This window comes from Pinus tabuliformis, chromosome 2_2 (genome assembly GCF_031772625.1).
Source record: "Pinus tabuliformis cultivar Carrire ecotype Pingquan chromosome 2_2, CPIR1, whole genome shotgun sequence".
NCBI classification, from domain to species: Eukaryota; Viridiplantae; Streptophyta; class Pinopsida; order Pinales; family Pinaceae; genus Pinus; species Pinus tabuliformis.
This window is the reverse complement of record NC_142300.1, coordinates 163284062-163292371: the sequence shown is the minus strand read 5'-3', so window position 1 is coordinate 163292371 and position 8310 is coordinate 163284062. Positions and strand designations below refer to the sequence as shown.

Sequence of the window (8310 nt, the reverse complement as noted above, 5' to 3'; positions counted from 1 at the left end):
TGTTTTGCAATATGCTTCATCACCAACATCTTTCGATATGCAAATTATTATGTCCATTTGTTAAAAAAAATTAAGAGAAAGTTTAGTTTCTTTCTCAACTTTAGTTTTTCATTGATTAAAAAAAAAAAAATTAATTAATTTTAACAACTAACCATTTTTGTTTTTAAAGATAGGATTACCATTTTTGTTTTTCAAAGATAGGATTAATTCCATTTTTTTTAGACTTTTAATAATTAAAAAAAAAAAACATCAAAACCAAAAACAACTCTGCATCATTCATTGTATATACAAAACATCAAACAAATCCAAGTTGAGTATCTGATAAATCGAGCCGGTTCAGTATTTGAGTATCCCATCCAAGCCCAGTCAATGAGCCCATCCGAGCTCTGACTGGCAATGAATGTCATTATGCCTCTGTCTTGTCATTATACCTGTGTGAGGTGTTGTAGTAACCTTGTGTCCTGTATGGCGGTGCCCTTACATTCTATATGAGCATGTGGTTCCACAAGCAGGTCACTTTTCGATCAAATCCTTCATTTGGCCCAACGCCCCTTTGGTGTGGTCATTGTAAGCGTCTTTCTCCTGAGTATGAGAAAGCTGCAGCTAGTCTTAATACCACATGCACTTCAAGGTAACATATTTCTCTTTACTAAATGGCACCCATTTCAGAGACAAGACTACAGGTTGTAATCCTTTTTTCTTGTCAAATAGCTCTTCAGATGAATTTTTTTCATGTATGATTTCCATTCAATACTACTAAGGGACCAGGGTAGGCATCGCTTTGTAATCCAAATCATATGACTTTTGGAGTACATGATCTGATAAACAAGTCAAGTTGCATAAAATCAGCCAAGATTGTCGTGTTTGCTATGAGCCTTCAAGAGGTACAGTCTGTGGAGGCTTCTTTACAAAACTGAGTCTCATTTGTTTTCCTTTCTTTTCAAGTCCTGTGGCTTTAAATGTTTCATTTGATGCAAGGACTGAAGATTTCCATTCCTCGTAAGCATGTTTTTACATTTTCTTGGGTCTCTTCAAACCAGGCACCTCTAGTCCATCTTTTCCTTGGAAATTCCAACAATATCAAAGAAAAGGTCATTCATGGATGCTGCAACACTTGAGAATTCTGAATCGGATGTACCACAAATCTCAATCAATCTTGTCCTGTCCACTTTTAGCTTGTTCCTTCTTGCACACAAGTAAAATGCCACTGCAGTAAATACAGGACGACTAAAATCAGCACTTGAACGCCGAGACTCAGGCAATGCAGCTACAAATCTATCCTTGTATAAAGACAATGCTCTTTGGGCAGACCCAATTAATCTAAGACACCCAAATTGGATTGCCAGTTCTCTTATGTCTAGCTTTGGCCTGACACCGAGAGCATTCTGCATCGCATTCAAGGATCTTGTGTAGGCCTTCTCTGACATGCCACTGAGCTTAATGGCCTTCTGTCTATCAAAAGGAACCTGCCGTTTGGCAGCAGCTAACTCAAAGCAGAGCACAGATTTGCAGACCTCGCCCACACCAAATGTTGAGGAATCAAAATGAACATTGCTAAGGCGCCTCAGCTCCTCAGCTTTTCTAATAGATGTCTTGTCCTCTGCAAGACCCAACTTCCTTCCCAAAGCTTCCATATCCATCCTTGATCCTTCCTTGCTACCTGCAATGTATTATTAAGGGACTTTGTTCTGAGGAGTAATACCACTCCTCTTCGCGGGTCCATTGTCTTGGCTAAAGTTGATACTAATGAAGAAACGAATAAAGCTTTGGCTAGTGAATATGATGTAAAGGGATTTCCAACTCTGAAGATCATTAGGAAGGGAGGGTCAAGTGTTCAGGAGTATAAAAGTCCTCGTGTCCCGCATTTGTGGAAATCAAATCTTCCGACAAGGCCACTAGCCTTATTGGTGACTAGAAAGTATTCATAGTTGGAGTGTTCTCAAACTTTGAGGGTGAGGAATATACCAATTTCACTACTGTCACTGAGACAATGCATTCCGAATATGATTTTGGTCATACATCCGATCCTACATTCCTTCCTTTGAAAGATTCTCCAATAAACCCACCATTCGTTCGGCTGTTTCAGCCTTTTGATGAGCGATATTCTGACTCTCGGGATTTCAATGTTGATTCATTCGAGAAGTTTGTTGAAGAAGCCAGTATTCCCCTTGTAGCAGTTCTGACTAAGGACCCTGAAAGTCATTCTCATGTTATCAAATTCTTCAACAGCCCAGATGCCAAGGCCTTGTTTTTTTTAATTTTAATACAGACAATGCAGAGGAATTCAAAGTTACATATCAAGAGTTAGCAAAATCTAAAAGAATGATGATCCTGTAAAAGTTGTTGTGGCAGATACTCTGCAAGAAATGGTCATCGATTCTGACAAAAATGTACTTGTGGAGTTATATGCACCTTGGTTTGGACATTGCAAGAAACTGGCAAGGTTGGAAACTACGAGGGAGATAGATCAAAGGAGGCCATCATCGATTTCATTAATCAAAACAGAGATTCTGTGAGCCAAAATGATATCAGAAAGGATGAATTGTGAAGTGAAAACATGAAGTTCGTAACTGGGATGTGGCAGTATCCTGGGCCTAAGGAAACCGAGTTTTTTTACCTTTTTTTTAAGTGACCCATTATTGGGGTCTTCGGAACTTTGTAAAATTCAAGAGGAAATCATGTCTTGGTCTCTTGATCCCAGAGGACAACACTTTTTCCATTAGCAGGAAAAGGATTAGCCCAATCTAAAGTAGGCTCTGCAGTCCTTGGTGCCTTTAATGAATTTAGTATGGTATTTTTCTTTATAATGGTTAGATGAGAAGACATAAGTGTTCCCTTTGTTTGTGGATGGAATTACGCATATTTTTGTTTTGCCTAGTTAAATTTCACATGGATTTTCTATAATCTATTGAACATCACATGACAAAAATAAATAAAAATATTAAAAAAATAAAAATAAAAAATAATAGTAATAGTAATAATAATAAACAAAAAATAAAAATAAAAATTGCCCTCATTCATTTACATCAAACTTCATAACACCAACTACTTCCCCAAAAAGATACAAAAGCCTTTTCAAATGTTTTAAATCAATTTTCCTGCAAACCAATAAAAACATTTTGAAAAAGTATTGCACAATCAATGAATACATTGCATGGGGACATGCAATATTTCTAGTTGGGGGGGGAATCAAAGTATGTGAGAATTTTTTGTGAATTTATGGGCAAAAGTTATGATGCATATACTAACAAGATAAATGAGATTGGTGTTGTGTAGGTCAATGAGAAGCTTATGCAGAAAGCTCAACATTACGATACGACACCCTTTTCATCCACAATTAGTGTAACTTCGAAAAATAATTTACAAATGGACATTTCATAAATTCTTGAAAATGCGCTAATTTTTTTTTGAGTCACTTCATACAGGGATGATCGATGGAGATGGCACACAAAGGTGACAATTTTTATGCAAGGTTGGTGCTTAGAGTTGAAGACAATCTCATGCAAAAGTGATTTTTCGAAATCACAATGAAACATGCATCATTGGACGCTTGAAGGAACTAATTCTTCACTGCACATATCATGACATTTTCCACTACACAAAAATCCTTTTGCATCATGATTACTCCCCTTTTTCCTTCCAAATGCCTAGACCATCCTTGTGTTGCAGCCCATCTTCCATTTCCTTATCTTTCACGACTTCATGCCCGCCTATTTTTCTGAATCACATACATCCCTTTATCCTTTCCAGTTTATTTTTTCCTTCTAGTTTTCCTTCTGAATAAAACTCATTCCTTTTCCATGATTACATTGCCTTGATTTCCTAGCCATGCTGATCCACACTACTTGTCCGTGGGTTCTTTCCATTTATAGTCTTACCAAATCTTTTTGTACAAACTCGCGTTGACTGATGTGGGATTCCTTAAGGCCCACCTTTCAACAAGTCTTGCCCCATCGAAATCAGCACCTTATCTGGGAAATAGACTAGAGTTCCTTTTGAGTACCTAGAGGCTTGCATGCCTTAATGGCAAGTTCTCTCACTGGTAATCATGGGAATACATCAATGTCCCTTGATCTTCAGATCTTGCAAGTGGCTCGACCTCGACACATCCATTCGTACTTCACAAGATGTACTCCGGTACCTTGGCACTCATTAACATCAATGGTGAGTTGTCTCACATTGGTTAATGGCATACATCAATGGCCAGTAATCCAATGATTTCTATTCATGCTCGACACCGACACATTCATTCGCATGTTTAGAATTGTACCATCGAGTTTGTAGCAGGTGAAGACTATACACTTTTTTTCACGACTCCCTCAGCAGTTACAGCAACATGCATTCTAATCTATGAGAGTGTACCACAGTTCCACTTTCAGCATTTATCTTTTCCATGATTCAGCATCAGCAGTTCAGATTCCTTCATTTCCCAGGATCCAGTTACAACAACATCAATCACATTTTCCTGATCCAGCAGCAGAATCAGCTACATTCCTATTGCATAGTTCATCATTATTGGGTAAGTAGACGTATGTTGTTTTCTAATCTTTAATCATGCAATTCCTTATATGCTAAATTGAATATTGTGGAAAATTCCCTCACCATGCTACATTTCCTTTCATGATCCATGTCAGGTTTCATGAGGACATGCAACCCATTCAGTTGAGGGGGGGAGAACTATATTCACTACATATTCGCTTCCATGATTCCATTTCTTCACCACTATCACTCCATTTTTCTCATTTACCATTCACCAACCTTTATTTTCCAATGATACTTTGTTGCACTTTGCTTCATACGCAATATTGGCATGCTTCATTAATATTACAAAAGGGCTTTCTTATGCACATTATGATTTCCAGTGAGTGTTTACATTATTATTGAAGAAAAGAGAACAGAAAATGAAATGAATGTTGTTAACACAAGAATCAACCATATTCATGGTTGTCACACAAGAACCAACCATAAGAAAATGTAAATTGTTACTCATGTCTCTCACATATCCTGGAAACATTCATTATTAAAGACATCATCATGTAAAGCCAAAGTTCAATATGCCAAATGTTCTTAAAAGATACCCATGCATGGTTGCATGAGGACATGCAACAAGTTCAGTTGGGGAGGATGTTGGGACTCAGAAATGTCATATTTTCATCCACCTTTTTCTTCACTATTCCTTACATTTCATCATCCCATTAACCTTTTATCATATCATTTTCATACATACATTTGGGTTTCACCTTCTTATTTTCCATTTTATTCATTTTTGTATTATAAGTGAATTTATGACTAAATATTAGAAAATGTACATATTTTTATATATATCTCAAGAATATGTGAGTTTTTTTATGTGTAGGAAATATGTGAAAGAGACTTATCCATATCTCCTCCACCATATTAAGGAGATAATTATGCAAGCCAATTCCTAAGGAAAAAAGCATGGAGGATTTGGTTGGCATATCTTATCCAAGATATGTGAGAGATTTGTGGGGGATTCAAAGGGATCATATTTTGTAATAATGGGAAAGTAGTTAAAACTACTTGAGAGATTTGTGGGATCATATCTTGTAATAACGGAAATTAGTTGAGAGTGCTTGAGATAATATTGGATATGTAATTATGAGAAGGTTATCTTCCTCATGTATATAAGAGAGTGCTCTCTCTTCATTTTGATGGGGGAATAATGGAAAGAATGGAGATTAGCTTTAAGAGATAGTTTTGTAATCATGATTTGTAATTTGACTCTTGTAATATAATTTGAGATAGTTTTATTGTTGTGAGCTCACATATGTTGTTTGTCATTCAATTCTTCACATGTTGTATTGCTTTTCCTTTATGCAATTTCCTGCTTTCATAGTTAATGTTTCAATGCCTTCTTAGATTAATTTAATTACAGTAATTTAGATTAAATTAGTTCCACTTCAGTCCTGCATATATAGTGCATGTGTCTCGTAAGTCTACGGACCTCGGATTGACAAATTAAATAGTTGGGCAAGTACTACAACAGAATTAAACGGTAATATTTTCACCCAACAACATGTATTAGCATAATGTAATTTTATTTCATATGAATATAAAGTTACTCTTTTTTCCAAGGAAAAAAAACATATGCAGATACAGAATTACTAACCCTCTAACTCAAAGGCATATGCATCACTTGACCTTGTAACTCTCTAACCCGCAAAGTAACAAACATCAAACCACTCTTTTTATTATCTTAGTTTGGGTGAATTATATTTTGGTAGATAAATTCATTATGTGGTATTTAGTTACTATATTTTTTGGAATGTCTTCTAGTAGAATTATGAATGAGAAGTAATATAAATCCAACTCAAAATATAGCAAAAGAAAGGTTAGAAGGGCTAGAAGATCAAATCATATTCTCCTAAAATGTTTTTAAAATTGTGTTATGACAAACAGACAAGAAGAGTAAGATCTTGGATTGTACACAATAGTTGGAAGATAGAAAGATGGATTGTAAATTGTACGCAATAGTTGGTGAAGTGTGGGATAAAGCTAGGTGCTTCAAAAAGGAGGTTTAGTGTATGGTGTTAGCACCCTGTAATTAACTCTAGGGTGAAAACAGGATCACAAGGGTAACCACAAACCTATTATAAGCTAAGGTCCAGCACCCCTAGCCTTGGAGAGGGCTCTCTCCCCATCTCATACTATCAATCACCTAGGAGACTGATAGATCTGGGTTTTAGGCTAGCTATGAATTATCATAAATTAATTTTTGGTTTAATTTTTTGAAATTGGGTGCAGAGGGTGAGGGCTATTTTGGATCAAAGTTACAGATCCAAATGAATAAGGGACATAACGTAATTTGTAATAGGGGCAAGATAGGAAAACTTATTGGTGATTTATCAAAAGTTCGTTATAGCAGAAAGATAAATGGGGTAGGAGAAAAAATGACAAATTGAGCATCAAACCGTAGATGAATTCAGATTTTTCATGGAAGAACAATCACACTTGCAATCAGCTGAAAACTAAACTAGAGCAAGTACATGAATTCTGAAAATAAATTTCTTTCGGCTGAGCAGGAAGAACTTATGTAATATCAAGCTATATTTGAAAAAGAGATATGAGAACAAAATATATGTAATTCACGAAGGAAAACAAACCAATAAAGTGTGACACAAGTATCCATGTCCAAACAACATTCACCTTCTTTTATTCATTTGGAAAAGAATGCAAATACAAAATATCCTTAGTTTCTTACAGTCTAGACCCAACCAAACTCTTTTGTCATGTCTTGTCCTTCTTAAATACAATTAGGAAGAATTTATTTCATGGAAAATAAAGACTAGATACAATGTGTCTTCTATCTGCAAAGTGTTGGAATTATGATGCATGTGTTGTCTTTGATGGAAACTCACTTGTAATAGAACAAGTATATGGTAACTAGATGAATCTATAGGTCAGATCGGAGGTGGAAGAATGATGGAACAGAATAATGGGTCAAATATTTATGGATCAGAATCAAAAGGTTGATACGGGAAATTGTTGGTGTTATGACTTAGGTGTTATCCTTGATGGAAACCTACCTGATGAGTTGTCCTTGATGACAACCTATTTGATGAATGGACTACTTAATAAAGGTATAAACAGGATGTCACAGAATGCATGGCAGTTGTGTTTACAGATGTGAAAAAATGCAAGGCAATTCAGAGGAATCAATTCAGAAATGATAAAGTGATGGCAACTCACATTGTAACAGGTCAATTCATAGGTAAAAAAGTAATGGAATAGAAGAACAGGATGATGGGACAAAGGGTTATAGATCAGAATCAAGAAATTAAGGAAAGCGAATGTTTTAAGTTGTATGTGTTATTTCACCTAGTCCAAGTCACGTATACATGTGGGCACATAGAATAAAAGGCACGTATATGTATGCATACAGTTTCACAAAAGGAAAAGCGTGCATGGATTGAAAATTAAGGTTAAACAATACCAAGGGTCCATACCATGGCATTAGCCCACAATATTGAGCGGAAAAATGGTTACTTGATCCCATCTAAGAATACCATAGGTTCTAAGTGTTGTTTGGTCCATGGTATTGACAAAGGCTCTAAGTATATAAGGAGGAGAAAATCAAAGGGATAGATGTCAAAGTGAAAGGGTTTTTGAGGAATACTTCTATATAAATTATATTTTGTGTTGTAAGGGATATGGTTATGATATAGATCTGAAACATCTTGTGCACCCTTGGATAGAATGTTGGATCAGGATCATGGGACCTGAAATGACTTATCATCGTATGATATGATAATGGATAGGCTAGACTTAGTGCTAACGCATGTTTTATCC

At 35.9% G+C, this 8310-nt stretch overlaps 2 pseudogenes; one reads left to right on the top strand and one right to left on the bottom strand.

Moving 5' to 3' along the window:
- Nucleotides 1–494: 494 nt before the first annotated feature.
- On the top strand, nucleotides 495–2337 carry LOC149191934 (protein disulfide-isomerase pseudogene; annotated as a pseudogene).
- Nucleotides 868–1714, bottom strand: LOC149191935 (origin of replication complex subunit 6 pseudogene; annotated as a pseudogene).
- Nucleotides 2338–8310: the final 5973 nt, after the last annotated feature.